Source organism: Kogia breviceps, chromosome 19, assembly GCF_026419965.1.
Source record: "Kogia breviceps isolate mKogBre1 chromosome 19, mKogBre1 haplotype 1, whole genome shotgun sequence".
NCBI classification, from domain to species: domain Eukaryota; kingdom Metazoa; phylum Chordata; class Mammalia; order Artiodactyla; family Physeteridae; genus Kogia; species Kogia breviceps.
In genome coordinates this window covers 48,254,038-48,276,647 of record NC_081328.1, presented here as the reverse complement: position 1 = coordinate 48,276,647, position 22,610 = coordinate 48,254,038, and the positions used below count along the sequence as shown (strand labels likewise).

Sequence of the window (22,610 nt, the reverse complement as noted above, 5' to 3'; positions counted from 1 at the left end):
CCCCTAGCCCCCCACACCTCCGAGATGCTCTGGGTTTGGGAACCAGGTCAGGTGGAGCAGAAGGTATGTCGGAAGGCGGCGCTACAGGAAGGGGGCACGCACCTGTCTGCAGACGGGCAGCTCCTGGGAGAGGGTCCCAGCCGAAGGGGCCTGCAGACTAGCTCGAGGGAAACGTGGGCAGAATCTTCCTCGGGCGGATCTGACTTAACCCTGCGTTGAAAAGAGAAAACATGAGAACAAAACCATTTCAATCTCTGAATATCTGGAGTGCATCAGACACACGCTCTCCCGTGCTCTTGATTAAAAATATCACAGGACAGAGTGTCATGGGAACCGCATCCTTTGAACGCTGTGAGGAGAAAACATTAGGCTGGGGGGAGTTATAACAGGGAGTTATAATGAGGCGTCCCCGCTTACCACCTCAAGGCAGCAGATGCTCCCAGCTCTGTGGCTCCCCTGCAGTGAGACTCACCATACTGGACGGGTCCCTGGAATGCGAGGAGACGGGGGCAATAGGCCGTGGGGTCTGGCTGGCAATGGGCAGGCTGATGGCAGCATGGCCTATGTCACTCACTCCCAACTCAGGCCCCAACTCTTTGCTCAGGTCAACAGAGCTGGGCTGGGGATAAATCATCAGCATCACCCCATAACCAGTTGGGGTTCCCCAGCACCAGGCTAGATTCCAGGTGTGGGGGGCTGACCAGGGGCTGCAGTTCATGCTGACCTTGCAGTTTATCTAGACATTTAACCTCTCTCATCAAAACCTACAGGGCTCACCACAGCCAGCTTTGGCAGCCAATTCCTTGAAACAAGTATCTTTTCTCCCTTCCTTCCTTTCCTCCTCCTTCCCTCTCTCCCTTCCTTCCTTCCTTCCTTCCTTCCTTCCTATCTATCTCTACATGACATCTACCATCTATCTACAGCTACAAGATATATCTTCACATAGCTGTAGATAGATACATACATGCATATGTAGGTAGATAGATACATAGATCATATTGATTCCATTTTTCTGGAGAACCTTGTCTGATTCAGGTCCTTTACCTTGCACTGCAAGAGATTGACCCTGTCCCCTCACAGAACCAGAAATGTCACTGCCCCCACCCCCATGCTCCACCCAGCAAGCAGTTCCCACTCTCAGGGAAGGAGCTGTGCCCCTGCAGTGACATCGAAGCAGGAGGGAGAAGGAGGCGGCGAGGGTCTAGCCGTCTGCTTGGGAACGAGCCAGGAACGACATGGCCCTCGTGAGTCTCTGAAGTGACGGCCCAGCCCCAGCCCCTGCTTCTGCCGGGGCCTCAAAATCCAGCCCTGCCATCAGAGCCAGGCTCCCTGAATTGGCAGGACAGTCATCCCCACGCCCCCCTCCTCTGTGCATCCACCCAGCTGACCCCTCTTCCCCTGCCTGACGATGGCTTCTCAATTCTGATGATGTATCAATAACTGCAAAGCAAAATGCCACAGTTAGCAGCGCTACTGTACTATAACTAATCGTTTTTGGAATCGATTTGCAGGGTTGAGTGTGCGCAGCGAGGTGGGCCCACGTCCGCAAGGCCGCTGCAGCCCCCAGGAATTAGGGACACCAGGAAAAGTTCCAAGAGACAAAGAAGCGCGGCAGGAAAGGAAGTGAAGGAGACCAGGAAAAGAGCAGATTTTTTAAAAGACGGGAACTGGAGATTCGCAGCTGTAATACAGAGAACAAGGGGCAGCAAGCTGCCTCCCGACTTGGGGCTGGGTGAGGACATGGAGGGTGACAGAACCCTTCCTGGGATGGGGACAGACCCTGCCCTACCCCCAACGCCCGGTCCCATGCAGCCTACAAACGTCAGACCTGGAAACTCCTCCAAGCATATGAAGAGCCCTGGGCTCATGTACTTAAAAGATTTCACTGGCTTAATAAACCGTGTTGTCGCCTCTGCCAGGTCAGTCTTGGGCTGAGCACAGGAGAGGACTGGGGGGTGCTCTGTGGCTGCTCCAGCCTCCCCGGGGAGGGGAGATCGGGCAGGAGGGAAGGACAGGGGCTCAGGCAGGGCCATGTCTCTGATCATCAAGACTCTCAGAACCTTCTTCCTGCTGTAACACGTGAACCCTTCCTGAGATCCTAGAGGGAAACCGAGGCATGGAACCCTTGAAGAGCTCCCCAGCCCCAACCGCTCAAGGCGCACAACCTGCATTTCGGCACGTCTTGGACTCAAGTGAGCCCAGGGAAGCTGGAGCCTGGCTTGTGTCTGCCACACTGTCCTCGCTCTTGCTACGGTGGCCGCTGGGTGACTCGGTTTCCCGTCTGCGATGTGAACTCGCAGCAGATAAAACAGCTGCCCCCTCTTGCACAGCACGCCTGCCGCGCGCCCCCCCACCCCGGGGCAGGACCATCAAAGGAGGCAGGACAAGTGGGGCCACACAACAGGGGCTAGTTTAGGAAAGTGCCAGAGAGGGGACAGGGGCCTCTGTGCACTTCCTGAGCACAAGTCTCAGGATGGAGCATTAGTAGGTCCAGTGCCCTGGGCTCCACGCATCACTCATTCACTCATTCATTTAGCCTTTACACCCTGGTCCTGTTTACCTCACCTCTTCCCACCCCAGATGCCCAGCAAATTCCCAGGCTGGACCCCCAGGGGCTCAGGCCAGAGCTGGGCTGTCTGGGTGTGGAAGGGGCAGAGAGCCCCAGGCAGGGGGTCCTGCCAGTGGAAAATGGGAAAGCTCCAGTGACACCCTCAGGGCAGCGAGGGAGGGAGGGCGTGGCGTCTAGTCTCTTCCTGCAGATAAAGTGCCAAGGCCAGGGCAACTTGGCCTGTTTACTTCACTTGCCCAGAGACTCTGCTTCCCACCGGCAATCCCTGGGGGCCCCTGAGGCTGCAGCATGTCCCCCGGAGCAGGGGGTGCTTGAGCCCAGGTCTTGAGCCACAAGATGCCCCTTGGACTAGGGGACACCCCTGCCAATTCTCCTACCTCTGGGAGCTACCCTGAGGCCAAACGTAAACATCTCCAGACCTCTGTTCATCCTCGCCTGCATCTCCACCCCTCTCCCGGGATTGCTTTGACGGTCCAAGGGTCTGTAGTCCGGCCTGCCCGGGCCTGAGGGCTCAGCAGCCAAAGAGACTTAGAGGGCAGGGAGGGGTCAAGGCCCTACACAGGCTGCTCAGCGTTTTGGCCAGGGAGGTCAGGGGTCATGATCACTCCTGAAATGGGGTGCAGGCATTGGGGCCCTAACAAGGAGTCCAGACATTGGCGAATGGTTTTCTTAATTTTTAAAAATAAGTAGAACAGTTTCAGGTTTTGCCTTAAATCTTTCCAGGGTACAGACTGCTTTCCCAAGTGAGGGAGTAGAGGGTGGAGTAATCCACAGTTCCCCAGGAGTATGCAGAACCCCAAGCCTGCCAGTAAACAGGAAAAGTGTACAAGAATTGGGAGATTCAGAGTAAAGTAAGCTGCCACCTCAGCTCTCATGTGGACAAAAGTAGACGCGACTAGCAATCTCAGTGAGGGTGGAGGAGACGGCTGGTGGAGCACAGGCAGGTCCAGACAGTTGGAGAGCTGTGGGCAGGATCTGGAACATTCTAAGACCAGCCACTCACAGACAGGTACCATCTCCAGTGCAAGAGGAGATGGGCACAGAGACCCACGCCGCGGCATCCTCTGCGATAGCAACATTTTCCGAACAACCGGAATGTTCATAAAGGACAGAGTGGATAAAGATGAAGCAGTAAATTCCTAAGACAGATTTCTACACAACAGATAAAAGGAGTAGAACAGAAACCACGGAGAAGCTGCAAAATCACAAAGCTGAAAGAAGCAAGTTGCAGAAAGATGTCACGTGCGTGCACTTTAAAAAGACGTAGAGGGACTTCCCTTGTGGTCCAGTGGTAAAGAATCCACCTTCCAATGCAGGGGACGCAGGTTCAATCCCTGGCTGGGGAACTAAGATCCCACATGCTGCGGGGCAACTAAGCCCGCGCGCCACAACTACTGAGCTCGCACACCTCAACTAGGGAGCCCGTGTGCCACAATTACAGAGCACACGCGCTCTGGAGCTTGTGCGCCACAACTGGAGAAGTTAAAACCCGCACACCACAACTAGAGAGAAGCCCGAGTGCCACAACTACAGAGAAACCTGCACGTTGCAACGAAGACCCATCACAGCCAAAAAAAAGACACAGAACTATGATCTATTTATTGTTCATGGTTACGTGTGTGCAAGTGTGTTTTCAAGGGACAAAAATGATGGACACCACGTCGACGCTCAGAGCTACGTCTGGGTGTCTGTATGTCGGGGGGATTGAGGCTGAGAGTGCAGAGGGGACTTGACCTCCATCTATAATGCTTCATTTCCTTTTTTTTTTTAAAACTATGCAGTATAACTAAATGTTAACCACTGTTAATTGCAGGTAGGGAAATGTTATATTTTACCTTAATTATCGTATCTCCAAAAAACTTTTGAGACAAGCATGGTTAGATTATAAGCCCCTTGAGAGAGTGAGAGACCCTGATGACGTGTACGGTCACTCAGCCGGTAGCGCGGTGTTTTACACCCTCAGTGACTCAGTAGAATTCCTCGGCCTGGATGGCTGAACAGATGAATGACGCATGTGGCAGTGACTCTGGAAGAGTCAGATCTGCCCTTTCCACTCTCCCTCCATTTAAAGGACAATAAAGTAGTGCAGAGTTGTTTCTTCAACTGCCCACTGAGGCTTTCTTTAGAAACCACCAGCCTAAGTAGGCAGGAAGCAGAAGCTGCTGCATTCTAAACGAGGGTCCTGGGTGTGGGGACGTTAAGTCCCCAAATGTTCTGGAGTCTTGACCATCCGTGTTTCCAAGAACTCGAGCTCTCACATTCCTCTCCCCCCCAGAATGCAAGGGGAGGGCACAGAGCCTGGGGACCCAGCGACCGACTTCCGAGCAGAGCTTCCCCGCACTGAGAAGGGTGCCACGAGGTCCTGGATGCTCAGAGAGCTTCTCCCGCTCCTGGCAAGCAAACGCCTTCAAGCAGGCAAGGAACCCAGAGTGACACAAGAGGGGTCAGCAGGGTGGCTGTTCTGCTATGAGGGGCCAAGTCTGCAAGAGAGCTGGAGACAGGCCGGTCCATGGCCAGAAACCCATTCAAGGCGATTTCCCCAAGATCTGCCGTCTGTCATCCACTGGGCCACACACGCGCACTTGCCCGGGTCCTCCAGGGCTGGTACGCCATGGAGGGCAGGTGTGTATGGGGCTTGAATGTGCCACGGTGGGCAGATGTGCCCCGGCTCTGGCTTTGATCGTACACGGTTCCACTTACAAGCTAGTGAAAGCTGCGTGATCAAATTCCAGGTCATTACTCAAGGAAAGGGACCCCTCTGTGGTCACCAGCGATAGTTTCGAACCAATTAAAATAAGCCTGGCGTTTCTGCGGGCTGCCGCCGTGCCCGCCACCGCCGAGGTTTCGGAGAGCCCATGCTTGCAATGAGCAAGATGCACGAAATGTGAATGGAGACACTTAAGTGCCACGTCGAGGGGATTCTGGTAAATAAGGCCACATGCAGAGGCTGGGAGAGAAGTCTCCCGAGCTAACCCTGGAGGAAACTTCAATAAAAACGAGATTGGATTGAAAACAATTCACTCTGCAAGGGATGGGTCTGCTGGCAGAGCTGGGACGGGTCTTCGGGGGAGGAAAACTGTTTTATTTCCCGTTAGTTCCCGTTTGCACGTGTATGTGACCCCTGCCGAGAGCACCAGAATCTGCCAGGGTGACAGTACCCCCTGAGCAGGCTGGGAGAACCAGGGTGTAATTTGCCGGGCTGGGGCACAGAGGGGCAGGCAGTGGTTTAGTGAAGGTGGAGGGTTGGGGGTCTGGAAGAGAGCTGCAGGGGCGGGGGTGTCTTGGGGCTGAGAAGGCAGAAAGGCTTTACTGAGGCCTTGGCTTGTGCGGGGGTCACACTATCTGGCGGCTGCTCTGAGCTCCGTTGGGTCCTGTTTCAGGAAGATCAAATGTCACCCATGAGACAAATGGATAAGGTTCCAGAGAACATTGCCCAGCACCCAGGTCAGCAAGTAGATGGAGACTGGTGAGCAGCCCAAGCTGGTACTGTGTCGCTCAGTGTAAACTCGGGGTCAGCCCTGAGTCAGGGGCAACCCCACCGGGCTGAGACTTTGGCTGCTACCTTGGCTCCCAGCTAAGCCTGTCTACTGCTCCAAGTTCTGCCTGATGAAATGGAAGGACCCCCAAAACAAGAGAAGGAAAAGAAGTCACCAGGCCGAACAGAGACCCAAGGAGTGCGGGCTGGGTGAATTGTGCCACACCCCAAGGCCACCACAGTCTCCCCGGCACACCTGCTTCTGGCAGTCAAGCTTTACAACCAGAGTGACAAACCTTGTTCCAGCTAGGGTTGCCAGATTTAGCAAATTAAATGACTGGACGACGAGTTAAATTTTAAATTTCAGATAAACAACAAATAATGTATTACACTTTTTTAGTATAAGTATGTATAATGCAATATTTGGGACATACTTATACTATCAATCATTCATTGTTTATCTGAACTTAGAATTTAACCAGGTATCCTGTATTTTTACCTGGAAACACTAGCTTCCAGCTGTCTGACTGCCCAGCCTAAATACACACACACACACACACACACACACACACAGGCATACATGCACACACATGCACATGTATACACGTACATCCTTCAGAAAAAGAAAGGAGCTAACACTTCACAAGGATCAACTGCCTGCCTGGTGCTTCCCCTCTGTTCTCTCCGTGAGCCCTCCACCCATCCACCCCCCCCCCCACACAGCTGTCCCATCATTCAGACAAAGAGACTGGGACACTGGGATTGTCACTCGTCCAAGGCCGCATGGTCAGCAGGCAGCCTGGCTGAAACTGCAGACCCTGGTCATTCTCATTCCAAAGTCTGCACCCTTTCCACTAAACCAGACCCAATGCGTCATATTTTAGATGTTTATCTCCAAACAAAATGGCCATAAGGAAGTTGCTATTGATTCTGCAGTCAAGCCAATGCACAGCATTTGAGGTCTTGGCTCAGGCCCATGCCAAGCTCTGACATCTGAAGATGCCATTACCATCCTGGGAGGCCCCTGGTGGGGAACTTGCCCAGGACAGGGTGTGGGTGAGCACACCTGGCTTCCTTTCAGAGGGCTGGTGGTTTGGGTCTACCCGGAGAGCTCTGCTGGCAATCCCGGCCCGAGCAAGTATGGAAAGCAACATCGGTGTGTGTGGCAGAGCATTCTAGAAAATAGGATCTCTCCCCTGGATACCGAGAAGGGGACAAAACTTGTGCCTTCCTGGGCTGAAAAGATAGACCCGAGACTGTCTGCAAACTGGCAAGGTGTCCCTGAACCCTCGACTGCCCCTTATCAACTAGTTGCTTCTCAGGTAACCAGTAAGTGGTTTTGAACATTGCTATGTGGTTAGAATTGCAATCCTTTAAAAAAAGAAAAAGAAGAAGAACTGCAATCTTTGATGAGGCCAAGGTGAGTCACCGGGTGGCCTGGTTCGTCATCTACCTGGGCCACCCTCTTGGCAGGGAAAGAGATTAGATCTGGCTGTCAAATCTTGCCCTTTAGAAGACAGTTATCATACCACACACTAACTCCCAAGTCTTAATCACTTGGTTTCATGATGATCTTTCTGAGAATGAAAGTTAAGCTTTACCACTTTGTCATATCTAGAAATAATTTCTCCCCCCTCCTCCTTTAAAAACAATTGTCTCATGGATTAGAAATACCTCCAGCTCATCATTAGTCAGTCCCTCTCCTGTGAACTGCTTGCCTACTGTTGGCAAAGTTACGAGAGACAGAAGGTCCTATCTGAGAGCTGTCAGCCAGGTCCTTGTAAGGACTAATTCCTGTCATGAGTGAAATAAAAGCATTCTGGGCCTGAAGATCTGGGTGGTCCAGGTGTTATTTGCTTACCCAGTGGCCAAGAAGAAACCCAGCATGGGGTTGAGGAGGCCACAAGGAAGAGGAGGAGACCGTCATGGATCATCCAAAACTCCAACCCAGAGGACACAACCAATCACATGGTAAAATCCAGAAAACAAAAAACTGCAAGGGCAAACGAGACAGGGAGGTCTCTACCTGAAAAGTACAGCCAATGCCTCCTGCTTTCGTTTCCACGATTAGCACCTTCACCCCTTCCAGTTTCCCTTCTCAATAATGCAGTCAAGAGGCAGTCAGAGTACTCATATTGTGATGTTTTTATTATTTGCCTGATGGAGTTTTATTGGAAAAATGTGTGTCAAGTGTTGCATCTTGAGATTTCCCTTGTAAGGAGGGAAGGTGTAGGGGGTCGGGGGAGGAAGCTGCCACTGGATTTTGGCTCTTCTGGAGACAGCCCCCTGTAAGGAGCTGGTTTCATTATAAGCAGGTGGTTGTTTTTTACGTGACCTACTTCCTAGATGGTTTTCCCTGCATTTCATCTCTGCCGCAAAGTTTTGGCATAGTGGAGCCAGAGAGGAAGAACCATCAAACCTGTGTCACCCCAAAAGAGGAGGGAACCAAGGAGCCTGGCGGGCCTCAGCAGAAGGAAAGAGACGAAACAGGTAAGAGGCTGGAAGAGAGAGGGGCAGGTGAGGGAGAAAGAGCAGCAGGGAGGTTCTTCCTGGCCACTCAGAAGATGCACAGCGACCTCCCTGCACAAAACGCCTGGCTGCCAGAGCGGCGATTACCCAGGAGGCCTCTGCCCGGTTTCTGGGTACAAAGCTGAAGATCAGCTCGTTGGAGGGCCCGGGGCAAACTACTGTCAAGAGCAGCCAGGGCTGGCTGGTATGTCCTGTGGTGCTGGACCATTTAGGTGGCCTGTGGCTCCTGAGATGTGGGAAACTTCCCACAAGGCTGTGGTGGGTTTGCTGTCTGACCACTGCAAATGTGGCCTCTCGGGGTGGGGGCTGGGATTCACTCCCCCACAGAGCCCTCTTGGTGCTGACTCTGACCCAAAGCCACAGGACAAAGAGGTGCTGCTGGCAGCCCAGCCCGTCACCAGAATCAGGGCCCCATTTGCCCCAGCTGTCCAGCAGGACCCCAGATCTTCCTGCTTGGAGGCCAGACTTGACAATGCTCATTCAGTCATTCTCCTGCCTTCAGGCAGAACCCTCTCTGACTGTCCTCATCATGAGAATTGGCATAATTTTTAAATGCTTCCCAGTAAGGAGCTCCCCATGCCCTGTCTCCCTTGGCAAACCAACCCCACTGGCAGAAAAAGCCCTTCCTCTGATCTATCCCCAATCCTGCACGATGAACCCTGAGTTCACTCCCCACATCTTGCCCTTGGTGGTTTTGGAGAACAGCTGCTTGCCGCTCTCTGCTGAGTTGCCAATAGAGCCTTCGACATGAAAATACTGCACCTCACAGCTGCGAGCTCTGCCTACCTGTCCTGTGCATATCTGGCTTTCCCCCTAAAATCTTGGAGCGGAATTGCTGCTGTTTGCAGCTGGAGCGGCTCCGAGGAGCCGCCCCATTTCTCTGTGCCACAGCATGGCTCTCGCCAGCACTAGTGGGCAAGTGGAGAATGGATTCCTCACGGTCCTGGAAAGCCACCTTCTCGGCACGTTCAGGGAATTTGCCACGTTCTGCCAGGAGCCCCCATTACAGCACCATCTGGTCCTAGATGTAACTGGTGACACAGCTGCGGGAGGCCATCTCCAGAGGCACTAGGGGCCCCGGAGAGGAAGCCCTCACAGGTCAGCAGTGCCACTGCCAATATCCAGGCACCAGGAAACACCACGCATAGATTTGACTCATGGCCTTTGTTTTTCAGATTCAAATGAGCTGAAAAAACAGGTAGGCATAAAACTTATCGTGCTCAAATGAGTTGCTGGAGCTCAGGGCACAGATGGACCCTGTCATCTTCCAAAGGCGTATCCCCAACTATAAAGGTCCAGGGACCACAGGGGTCCACCTCGCGTTCTCCCTGTGTGAAACGCCAACTCCTCAACATCAGGGAAAGAAAACAAACACAAAGCCAAGAGGCTCTCTTGCTACTGCAGCAGGTCCTAGGGAGGTCACGGCCACTGAGCCAAAGCTCGGGCCCCTGCCTCCTCTGGACCCCGCCCAGACACATCCCCTCAGCCGAGCCAGCACACAAAGGCACTTCAAGGCAAGAGGTAGAAACTTCCATGTCTACTTTTCCCATGGAGAGCAGGTGAGTAAGTTCTCATCAGAAATGTGCTGTGTGTGGGCCCTGCCTCGGCCCATGTGCTCACGGAGAAGACATGTCAGGCAGACGGAGGGAGAGAGAGAGGCGAGAAGGAAAAACAGAGTTATGAGCATTTACCAGGTGCAGAGAACCCAAGCGGTGAAGACTAGAGGATGCCAAGGGCTTTAGGAATCTATGTTCTAATTCAGGAGCCAGAACTTACGTTCGTGACTTTCTCAACTTTGTATACGTGTCTACAATTATTAAACAAATGCAAAAGGTGACACAGAAGAATGTCGGTGTAAGGAAAGAAGAGGTGGGTACAGGTAGAGAGATACCAGGGGATATGCTGGCAAGGATGGTTTCCAGGTGTGCCTCAGAAGTAGTGATAAATACGGGGGCAGGGGAAGAGAGGGCACCCGGCCAAGAAAAGGAGAGGGAGAGGGAGAGCATTTCCACAGAGCCACCGCCGTGAAGCTAAGGCAAGCAGGTATGGTCTCACCGAGACTGCAAACGCTGAAGGGCTGGCGGAACATCCAATCCATTCAATGAGCTGGCGAGGGCAGCGTGCCCAGGCACAGTTCCCAGCACAGAGCCTGGCACCCAGCAAGCTCTTAATAAAAGTTAGTTCGCTTTCCCACGTGGAGCGGAACCGACTGGGGGCAGTGGATGGAAGAGCTAAGGACCTGGCTTCTAAGTGAAACTTGTTTTCCCGGGAATGATGAAATGCACGTCACACTGTGTCGAAAGGCAACGGCAGGTGAGCGTGACGCCCAAAGGTTGGGATGGAAAGGAGACGGGAACAGGTAAGCACCCACTGAGACGAGCACTCCTAAGCAGGGTCCGACTGCACCTGTGTACACACATGCATCTTCTGGACAGAGAATATCCAGGGTTGTCTTTGGGTCCTTAGAGGGGGTCTGGACACTTCGTGAGTTAACCGGCAGGGCTGTGTTTCCAAAGTCCTTTGCCTGGAAGCCCCCTTCCCAGCTCCAGCGATTGCAAAGCACTCAGGGAAGCATATGCGATTGGCTGGCACTGGGTGTGGACAACTGGCTCCACGCTCACTTGTCGCTCACTTCTCGAAGCCATTAGTCTGAAAGTAAGAAACAAGGGGGGGGGGAGGCGGTAGTGTGCTGGAGGGCGGGAAGTTGGGGCTGGGAACTGGGCAAGGCTGAGTTCCATTTCCTGTCCTACCTTCCCTGAATGTGGGTCTAGGGCAAAGCTGTCAGGCTCCCTAAACCACAGGGCCATAGGTGTCAAACGGGGATTCTTGTCATTCCCATCCCATTGTCACTGGGATTGGAAAGAACGTGTGTGAAAGACACAGAACACCGGTGTGTAACAACAGAAGATGGTGATATCAAGATCTTGGTAAGAGAAATATAGGACCAGGACTTTTCAAAGAGGCTTCACAGGCATGGAGAGTTGATTCCAGGAGACAGCATTTCTTAGTACTTGGGTTAAGTAACTGCTGCAGCACAGATGAGGGACAGTCCCTCTCCCACTATCACCACTGACCCCAGGGCTGGTTTCCCTGGGATGGAGATCTGAGAGCTGTTTGCTAGGTGTCAACCATATCACGAATTGAGGTTTTAAACCCCTCTCCTAGTCCAGCACGTCGAGTGATGGTGAGGGCAGCACATTTTGCAGCCAAGAAAAGAGACTGTAATGGCAGCTGCGAGGCCACCAACAGACATTGGCACCCCGTGGCTGCAAGTGCCCACCCACCTGGACCCCCTCTCCAAGCCTCCCTGTCCTGGGAGTTCACACCTCGTCGTCTTCCTGTGTTCGATGTTGCCAGGATTGCAGACGAGGCAGTACCCCTACCCGGCGCTCTTCTGCCCTCGCCAGAGACGACTGCTTGCTGAGAGCTGGTGAGAGAGGCGCGTTCAGCCCGTGGCCGGTGGTGCATGGAATCATGCACCAGCGTGAGCCCAAGCCAGGCTTCATTAGTGCACAGATGCAAACAGCGAAGGGAGGCCAATTGTTTGGACAGTTTGCTGTCGAGCTGGCTAGGCAGGATGAGAACTCAGGATCTTGCATTTCCAGGCTATTTGCAAATCTTCAGGTGCCCATTTCTAGGAGGAGCTGAATCACTCAAGTGCCTCTGTGGGAGCTGCAGGGAGAGGAAGCCCACTTCTTGCTGAGCCCCTCACAGGCGGGATGCTGCTTGCTGCAGTGACATAGCTGGCCCCTCCGCTGCATCCTTCTACCTGCCATGCCACCCACGCCATGCCATCCAAGTATGTGACAAGCCTGGGGACTGATGGGTGGTGGGGTCCCTCTCTGGACCTCCCCTTGGCAATTCCCCCCGGCAACCCCCCCCCTTCCTGAGAGAAAGGCATGTGGCTCACCTCCCGCCTGCTGGGGGCAGCTCCTCTGGTGGTGGGCAGGCAGCTGCTGCTGGCAGCTATCTGGCCTGTGCCCTCAGCTCTGTACTCTGAAAGCCTCCCCCCACCCGGAGTTCAGAGGGTCTGGGTGGACGGAGGAAGGGAGGCCCTTGGAGAGAGTCAGGGGTGTGGAGAGTGGGGAGCAGGCAGTCTTCCTGCTGCCCGGCAGCGATAACGCACCACCTGGCAGAGCGAGTCCGGCACCTGTAGGGGGCAGACGCTCATTCATCACCCTCGCAGCCCAGTCCTGGCTCCTCTGCCTCTGGGCAGGCAGAGAGGAGTGGGGAGGGCTGGGCAGCTGTGAAATGCTGCCCACGGGCCAAGGCAGGGTCACGGTCCCAGGGACTGTCCTCTGTGTGCAGGGAGGACAAGCCCCATAGTGAAGGCTTGTATCAAGGAAGAAGGTCTGCAGGACATGCAGCCGTCATGTTTAGCACACCAGGTACAACCGCTCTTTGCAGACAACAGTGAAGCCTTTCAGGAATGCTGAAGTCTCAGCCGACCCCCTACCCTATGGGCAACGGCACTCCTGCCCATTCCTTCTGTTCGAGCTCCGGCACAGGGCAGGAGCAGGCAGGAGACACTGAACAAGAACTGGCCACAGGTGAGCTGCTTCACTCAGGCGAGCTGCTCCCCTGAGCCTCCCCAGGGGAGACAGAGTGATGGGCTCATCACTGGGAATTCCGCAGGTGGGGCTGGGCAGCCTGTTGGGTTGGGCCTTCCTGGGCCCATGCGTGGTAGGAAGTTCAGGGACAACTTGCGCCATCTCGTCAAAAGATACAGCTTTAACCTCAGAGGGACTTATCAGTGAGCCCAGTAAGATTTCAGGGAATCTACTTATCCCTAAATGTCAACTACCCAGTCATTGACATTTCCCCCAACCGGACAGCCCCTTGAGCTCAGCCCTCCTCTCGTTCCTGTGACAGCGACAGAGAGGGAACTCCTTAGAAAGGCCACTCAAGACTGGCCCCTTCCCAGGATGTTACCACCTGCTGTCCCTCTAAAATGAAATAAAATAAAATTTAAAGATAAATGAAAAGAACAACAAAAATATAAGTACAGCTGCAGAGCTGCCTTCTTTGCCTCCCTGCTTGAGCTCCAACCTCTCAGATATTTATTGTTCGTTCCCCCCTAAATCATTCCTGACGGCTGGACTGCTTGCACTCCATCACGAGGAGGGGCTGTGCGGAGCCGCAGTTCCGTTTAGCTTGCAGAAAAAGGAGCCTCCTAGGAAAAACCCACGCGGGAGCTGTCCGGTGCTGAACTCCTGCGTGATGGACGATTATGGACCATCTGCACTTTCAGAGGGCGATAGATTTATAAGCAGGAGAGACAGCTAGAAGAGTGTCCATTACTATAACTCACTGCCCTCTTCAGAGATATTCTAATCAGGCATCCTTTCCTCTTGCCAAAAAGCCCAGGTTAAGAACTGGCAAGAGGTGAAATCAGTTACATATTTCTGGGGTGTTTCCTTCACAGAGCAAGGCTGTCAAAGGTGCTGGGGGCAAGGGTGTCAGAAGGCTGGGGTGGGGGCCGCTGGTGGAGGGACCCTTTGCCTGTCAAAGCAGGTTCCCTGTCGCATTTCCCAGGGCTCCCCGTCTCACCTCAGCTCCTGATTTCTTGCAACTGGTGTTGAAAAGATAGAAGAGGCCAGTATGTCTCTCCTTTCTCAGCCCCTGCACGGACCTACTTGAGATTTACTGACAACCAGGAATCATGCAACGGGTGCAGCAAACATATCTGTATCTTCCTGGTAGGCCATACAGTTTGATATTTATGTGCATAGGGGAAAGGAAAGGAGTACCTCAGTGGAACCCTGGGTCGGGCACTGAGCTGGATGCCTTCTGTACATTGATTCACAGTAATCTTATTCCTGTTTTACAGGTGAGAGAACTACAGCCCATGGAGGTGCACGACGGGGCCGGGTCTCCTGCCCAGGTCCATCTGACCCTCCCTAGCCTACTGCCCGAAGGTCCAGACGGCAAGGCAGAGATGCAGAGAGAACTTCTCTCTGCCAGAGGCTGCTGGCCCTCTGAGGCCGACCCCACCCCCCAGTGCCCCTCCAGCAGTACAGCACCTAATGCTTCTCCAGTGAGCTCCCACTCCCTCACATGGCCCTGCAATGAGGAAGTGAACTGACCCCCTGGGCCCCAGCTCCCAAGAAAAGACCCTTATACACAGACAAATAGCCCCCTAATTTCTACTTCAGAGTTCATTTCTTTCTACTTCAGAATTCACAGAGCATATTGACACTTACCTAATCTGACCACAGCTGTTGCACTAGATAAAAACATTTATTTTTAATCCCCATTTTAAAGATGAGGCAGCTAAGGCCCAGAGAGGTTAATTGGTTTTCTTGAAGCCACACAGCTAACCAGCAGTCAAGCCAGAATCAAGCCCTCATCTCCTGGCTCTGTGTCCAGAGCCTTTCCGGCCTCTGCCTGCCTTCCCAGGAGGCTGCACTGAGCACAGCCACCCTTGAGAATTTCCTTCCTTGGGGACCTGCCCTCTTCCAGGCTTTCCCTCTGTAATTTCTGAGCTTCTCTGCCAGATCCCACCTGCTCTGGGGAAGGTTAAATCACCCAGCTCACTGGCAGAGCCTTTGAGAACTCACCCTGGGTATAGGCTCTGAGACTCTAAACAAAGACCCTGAATATCAGGCAATGCCCCCCTCCTGCCAGGACCCTGTCATTCTCTGAGAGGGCTGATCAGGGACCCATGCAATGATGCTCAGCTCAGCAGTATGACCGGCTGCCAAGTGTTCTGGAGTCAGGTCTTAACTGGGATAAAATCAGGCTGCATCTGAGAACAGCAAAAGTTCAGCTTGTTCTTTTGTTGTTTTTATTTATTTATTTTTTTAAACTACAGTCCTACCTGCCTCACCCTGGGAACTCAGCTGTGGCCTTTTCACCTGGAAAAAGCCTTCTATTCTTGCCAAGCCCCCTCCATCCCAGTCTCTCATGTATTCCATCACTCACACGTCCGTGCAGACACTGAGGGCAGGACCCTACCTCACACTGGGCAGTCAGGAAAAGCGTTTTGCAGGAGGTTGAATGTGAACTGCCCTGGATCTTAAAGGGCATGGGAGGTAGTCAGGTGAGGAGGGAGAGTGGGAGGGCTCTGTCTTGTGGATGCAATGTGGGCAGGAAGCACAGCATGCCATCCGTGTATGGAACAGACAGCGGATAAGTTCGGATTGGTGAGAAAGGCAAGCACCACCCCCCTTTTTTAAAAAAACTATAAAACCTTCCCATAGGCCTCTTGCCCTGTAGAGTTAGCTACTCTCTGCTGAGCATTCAGGGCCCAGGGTTGCCCCCGTGCTGGCCACCCTGTCCATCCCAGCAGATCTGATGGAGAATCTGCCTCTGGACCAGTATGTCCAATAGTTGGTGCCATCACGGAGATGCTCTGTGGCTGAGACCTCTCGTTTCATAGCCACTACCACATGTGGTTTTTGGGCAATTGAAAGGTGGCCAGTGTGCCTGAGGACCTGAATTTTAAACTATTTTATTTAAATTCACTTAAGTTTAAATGGCCACTGTTTTAAATAGCCCAGCTCTGGAGGGTGAGCTGCTCAGACAGCCTCAGGGTCTCCCGCTGCCTGATCCCACTGGCCACTGGCTAAGGGCAGGTGTGGCCAAGACCCTCATGTTCTAAAGCTTTGTTCTGGAGCCTGAGCCATGGGAGGGGCATGTATCTCTTTCCAGCCTGAGACATTTTGCTTCACCTGTGAAAACAGCATCCAATTGATGAATGGCCAGTGCCTGCACTTCGTGAAATTAAATTCTTTGCTTGGACAGAGCAGCATGGGGATATAACCATGGCTGCCCAGGGACAGGGACAGGGCTCCAGGGTGCTAGGCAGCAAAGGGCTCAGGATCCTGGCCCTGGCGGTTGCCACATGAGGGTCAGGGGGAGGGCAAGGTCGGCAGACAGCTGCATCAGCAGGTGCCCCAGGCAGTGGCTGGAGGGGAGCAGGCAAGAAGTCAGGAACGTTAGTGGAAGAAAGGAGCCATGCAGCAGGGACGGACAGTACTCACGCCGGCCCAGGCCCTGCCCCCAGGGCGCTGTCACCGCAGGTCTCTTCAGGGCACATTCACACCAGCTCTGACCTTCCAACCCAGCTCCTCCTGCCTCAAACACAGGAGAATTTATGGGCCCCTGTTGTTTCCAGCTCAGCTCTGCTCTCCATGGAAACCAATTCCCCTCCTGCTTCATTATTATTATTATTATCTTCATTAATGCTTGACAGAATGCAGCATCCATTATGGCCATCCTGAGGACTCCCATAAAGGGCCACTTCCCCAAACCCACCACCCTCCACCCCAGCCAAACTCTTGCAGGCGATTCCCTCCTCAGTGGCGGGGGGAGGGCAGTTGGGGTGACTAAAGTGCCTCATCCTTTGTGCCTCTTCTCACACAGTAAAAATTACTGCCAATGATATTATATGGTCATGCCGTAAACTCAAATCACCCCTGAGAACTTGCTTCATTTCATTACGACCCTCACTATATAATCCAGCAGTTACTCCAAACCTGGTGTCCTCTCCTCCTTCTCCCTGCAAGGAGGTTTACAGACCCCCTGGGGGCTCTAAAGAGCTGCCTCTGGTCCCTGACTCTCACTCACAAAGCCAGGGAAGGCAGAGGCCACCCTGGCCCAATGGCCATCCCCTGAGTGCATCTTTGGGAAATGCAGAGAATCAGAATGAAAACTCAAGTGCCCCTGCCTAGTTTTGCTCTAGAATCACTCCTTGCTCAACCCAGAAGGCTCCATCTATGCCCTCCCACCCCTGTTCCTCCTTTAAAGAAGTGGCAGGTATGTTACCAGCCTCTCTGCCCACACCCCTAAGTCAGAACCAGAAGAACACCCCTACCACACCTGTCCCCACTCAGAGGGGTGTGGGCCTCTGACTCTCTTCTCCATTTACAGCTAAGGAGTCAGGTTGTCCTGAAAAATGGGCCTTCAGATGAACCCCAGAAACTCTGTGTGTGCGTATGTGTATACGTGTGTTCACGTGTGCCTATGTGTGTGTTCACTGTCTGCCCACCTGAGGTCAACTCCACCTTGGGATGGACCGTTGCCTTCCCTTTCTCCCGTCTCACCTCCCCCCAATCCCTGCCCTCGGTGAAGAGTTTATTTAGGGTGTCAGGCTGGTTTTGCTGCTGGGCTGGGGTTTTACCTCTTGCCCTGGATGGTTCTGGAATTGCCCTAAGACCATCCAGAAGTCCCCTTGGCTCGGCCTGGTTTTCCCCACACAGACCCCAACTGTCATTGCCAAAACCCCCTCTGTGGGCACAGAGCTGCCCCCTGCCATGGTTTCCTTTGAACTCCACAGAATCTTGGATGGTCCCCATAGATTCTTTAAATAGACAGGGTGACGGGGTTTCAGGGGATGTTCAGGTTTGATGTCCTCCTCCATCTTTCATAGGTGGGATTTTCAGGGTGGAAGGAGGGGTCAGGCATCTCTCTAACCCCCTGACTCTCACCAGTTCTTGGTTCTCAGATGGGGAAAGCCCAGCCCACAAGGAGGTGGCTGCCGTGCCGTTTTTGGGTCATGAAGTTGCGTGGTAGGTTTGTGCCTGGGAAGTCTTCTCTGGGCTTGAAGGTCCTGCGGTGCCCCCTGACCACTGTGGCCCCTTTCTGAGCCCATTGTCTCACAGCTGGTACTGTCACTGGTCACTTTGTCCTGTCTTCACTCATGCTATCTCTTGGGTCCTTGGGTTATTTCGATCTAGTGTTTGATTGGTTGTTTTTTTTCTTTCCATGAGTGTGTGTCTTGTCTCATTAACCTGTCTACTTATACTTAAAAAAAAAACTTTTAAAGAAATGCTTTTATATCTCACATCTGTATTACCCGGGCTCTAAGCCTCTATTTCCGAATATATACAGGGCGTGTCCACCCGATGGCCTCTTGCCACCCCGTCCCCGGGGACCCATCTCATCATGTGCGAAAAGCAAGAGCTGTATGCAGAGCTTCTGCCACATGGACTCCCACTCATCTCCTCCTGAGTTCAGCCTCAAAGTCTCTTCTTTGCATTTCTATTTCCCTCTTCAATTCCACCTCCTTCCTCACAATTGGACCCCGGTCGCCACAGTGGCCCTGCCTCTGCCCATGCCGTTCTGTCCGCACCATCCCGCATCAGCAAGCTCTCCCTGCCCCAGAGCCTGGAGGGCTTCACTGCTTGGAGTCAGAGGGTGGGTTTCTCACCCCCATCGGCCCGTGCAAACATTTCCCCCGTCTCTTTCCTCCTGCCTGCAGCTTGGGGTTTCACCATGGACCCGCTCAGCTCATGACTAGACGTTTTCACAAAGTGCAGGCTCCTGATCTCCAAAGATATTGGAAGCCCCCAGAAGACAGGCATGGTGCCACAGGCTTTCTGAATTGAGTTCGTGTTGCTGGCTCGTGTCCCATGGCTCCCCGGTGTCTATCTGCTGGACACCATACACATTTTAGCTGTGGTCCTTTCTGGGCATTGCAAGGACGATCTCAGAGTCCCACTTCACTTCAACCGTAGTTCCTAATGCCCATGTGAGGGAGGAGGGTCCACACAACAGTACGGAGAGTCCCAAGGGGCTCCCGGGCTGGTCCTCCCCAGCCTGGCCTGGTCCCCTCCATAGTGACATCCACCCCCGACTGACAGTCACTCCCTGCGGTCTTAGACTATTCTGTTTGCAATTCTGTCTCAGGTCTGAGCAATCCTGTGTCCAGACAGGGTTGTAGGCTTCATGAGATGCCCACCCCCCACGGGCAGCTACAGGAGCAGACTCAGGGCTTCTGGGAAAGTCAGCTCTGACCCCTGGCCCCAGAGGGCGACGGAGTAGATGGTCACCCGAAGCCCAGAGCAGGGGGAAACCAGCACTCTCAGTGGCCTGTCCCCACCACCCTTCACCAACCCCCTGGGCCGCCTCCTCATCCTCATCTGCTGCCATCTAGGTTTGAATTCTGTATCCAAACTGGAAATCCTCCAGCCATTCAGGACTGGAAGGAACTATTCGTAGCTCTTTTATTTTTTTACGCTGCTGAGCAAAGCAGGCATCAGGCTGAGCACAGCTGTTGAGAGGCGTTTTGTGATAAATCAATACATAGCCCAAGGTGGGGAGGAAAGGGAATGAACAGGGAGTCCAGGGCGCTGGGGACAAAGGCCAGGTACAGGCCCGAGGCCAGCACCTGAGTCCATAAGTTAAAATAAGGAAGAAGTAGGGGGAGGGCGTGGGGGAGGGGAGGGAGAGTCAGAGAGACAGAGACAGAGAGACAGAAGGAGACAGAGACAGAGACACAGAGACAGAGGAGGGCGGTAGGTTGCAAACCCTATCATGGAGGAAAATGACCCTCAGAAGCCCCATTAAGACGCGGCTGGGGACTTCCCTGGTGGCGCAGTGGTTGAGAATCCGCCTGCCAATGCAAGGGACACGGGTTCAAGCCCTGGTCCGGGAAGATCTCACATGCCGCGGAGCAGCTAAGCCCATGCGCCACAACTACTGAGCCTGCGCTCTAGAGCCCGCGAGCCACGTCTACTGAAGTCTGTGCGCCCAGGGCCTGTGCTCCGCAACAAGAGAAGCCACCGCAATGAGAAGCCCGTGCACCACAACAAAGAGTAGCCCCCGCTCGCCACAACTAGAGAAAGCATGTGCACAGCAACGAAGACCCAACACAGCCAAAAATAAATAAATAAATTTATTTTTTAAAAAAATAGACGCGGCTGATCATCTCCCAGCCTCAATAAGGACACTGTCCTTCATCAAGGAGCTGGGAAGAATGTTTTCTCTTCTCCAAAAGTGTTTTCTTTTTTTAAGAAGTTGTCATCCTGGCTCTTCTCATTGAGAAGCCCACGCTGGCCTCCCCAGGCATTGTGAGCTGCAATGGTTTCAATTTCTTTTGTTCCAGAGACACAGAACTGTTTAACTCTCATCCCTTAAATCAATACCTGATGTCATGTCATCCAAAGCCATTATTTTTATACCAGAAAAAAAAAAAATGGAGACTGAGTACAGTCTAAAGAAGAGAGAGAGAGAAGGCAAAAACCATTGCTTAGGAGGCTGCAAGCAAAACTCCTGCTCAGAACCATCCAACCTTAGCATCACCCAACTGGCTCTGCCTGTCTCCTGGCTCTGGGACACAAGTGCCTGGAGGCGAGGCAGAATGAGAAGAGGAGGAAAGATCCTTGGGAAAAGAACATGCCATGACCCCAGAGGGTTTGTCTGATAGCAAACGACTTCACCCCGAAGACCACACCGGCCATCAGCCCACACAGATGAGAGTTCTACCAGGACAACGCCCACCACACCTTCTCTGACCCTCTCTCCCGTCTCCCCGTCCCCCTCGCCCTTCCTGTTCCCTGGATCCTTCCCTCGACCCGCAGGCACAATCAACCTCCACATCCTCAGAGGAATCCTTTCTAGGACCTTCCCTCCCTCACTGCCATGCAGCTGTCTCCTCTCTCCCCTCCAACCTCCACATCATCCCCTCCTACGAACTGCAATCCTGCTCCCTTCCCTCCTCTCCTTTCAAACTTCCCAAATCCCGGTTGCCAACTGTCTCCTCATTGGAGATCCTTGGGAAAAGAACGTGCCAGGTGCCAGAAGGGGTTGTCCGATAGCAAACCCTTTTGTCTGACCCATCTCCAGTCCTGCCCCATCTCTCTTTTCTGTCACCTTTGACCTGTCATCTCTCCGTCCTTGAAATGGTCTCTTCCTTCATCTTGTCCTGTTTCTACCCATCACCCCTTTCCCTCAACTCCAATGACTTCCTAAATCATAACCTTTACCTTGGACCCCTCTCCTCTCTCTGGAGATTGGTGTCGTCAGTTGCCCAGGAGACATTTCCACCTGGAGATATACCTGAGGCGACCTCATGGGCACTCGATCCTCCCCCGTGTCACTGTCCCAGCAATGGCCTCACCACCCTCCATAGTACCCAGACTACAAGCTCAAGCCACTTTAACCTCCACCTTCTGCCCCCTCCTCACACTCAGTGGGTCCCCAAGATTGTTGGGGCTACCACCTCTCTAATCTCTGCCCGACTCTATCCGGGCATGCCCGCTGCTGCTGGCACCGTGCCTGGCATCTTGGAAGAGCATCTTCAGTGGTTAGATCCTGTCCCCATAGCTTGAACATCTTCAGTGCTCCCCCATTTCCTACAGATGGGCCTCTTAACCTTTGGGGGACCCTTAAGAGACCTCTCCCCAGAAAAAAAGCACATGTGTACACAGAACTAAATTTTGCAACCATTTCAGGAGGCCCATGGATCAACGGGAAGCCATCTGTAAATCCCTCGGTTTAAGGGTCTGTAGGGCTGAGACAGCTCTCCAGGGAGGCAGCAAGGACCATCACAGTCTGTCCCCAACACATCTTCCCAGTCTCAGTTTCCTTATCTGTAAAATGAGAGCAGTGACAGACCCACCTCAGAGGGTGTGTGTGAGCCTGAAGATGCACGTGTGTAAACCACGTAGAGCTGTGCCCCACACAGAGCCCATGTCTTGTTCCTGACCAGTCACCCCAACTCGTCCTACACAGACACGCTGGCTTTCCTCAGTGGGCTGGGCTCCTTTGAACCAGTGAACCTTGGGCGTTCCATTCTGTCTGCCTAGAATATGCTCTGCTGGAGAACTGTCCCTTGTCCTCCAAAACCCAGCTCAGATGTCACCTCCTCTCTGATACCTTCCTGGCCTCCAAGGCTGTCGGCCAGGCCCTCCTCAAGTCTCCTCGAGTTATTGGTGACGTACGGTGTCTGCCCTGTGCCCAGGAGCTGTACTGGAGGGCTGTGTTCAGTGGACTGGGCTCCGAGGGGTGGGGCAGCTGTGTCCTGGTTCTCACCTCGCTGGTGCCCAGGGCAGATATTCAGTTTATGAACAAAGCACATGGAGCTCTGTTTGTGACCACGGGGAGGTGCCTAGGACAGAGTCTGGGAGAACCACTGCACGTGACTTCTCTCTTTCACCTGCTGGGGACCTAGATATAAACTATCTAGAAAGAGAAACAGGCGTGCACCTGTTGTCAGATGCACGGTTTTTTGGTATTCACCTTAACATACGCCCGGCCCTGGGCCAAGAACAGCGCCTGTATTATCTCATTTGATCCTCACCCCAACCCCCT

General features: G+C 53.3%; 1 protein-coding gene across 19 annotated transcripts in view; it reads right to left on the bottom strand.

Annotated features, from left to right (window-relative positions):
• Positions 1–22,610, bottom strand: part of RBFOX3 (RNA binding fox-1 homolog 3) — a 505,472-nt gene that overhangs the window by 199,738 nt on the left and 283,124 nt on the right. For all 19 annotated transcript variants that reach the window (XR_010838272.1, XR_010838271.1, XM_067021693.1 and 16 more), the window contains one exon: positions 103–210. The gene's annotated coding sequence lies outside the window, so the exon portion shown is untranslated. The remainder of the gene's footprint in view (positions 1–102; positions 211–22,610) is intronic.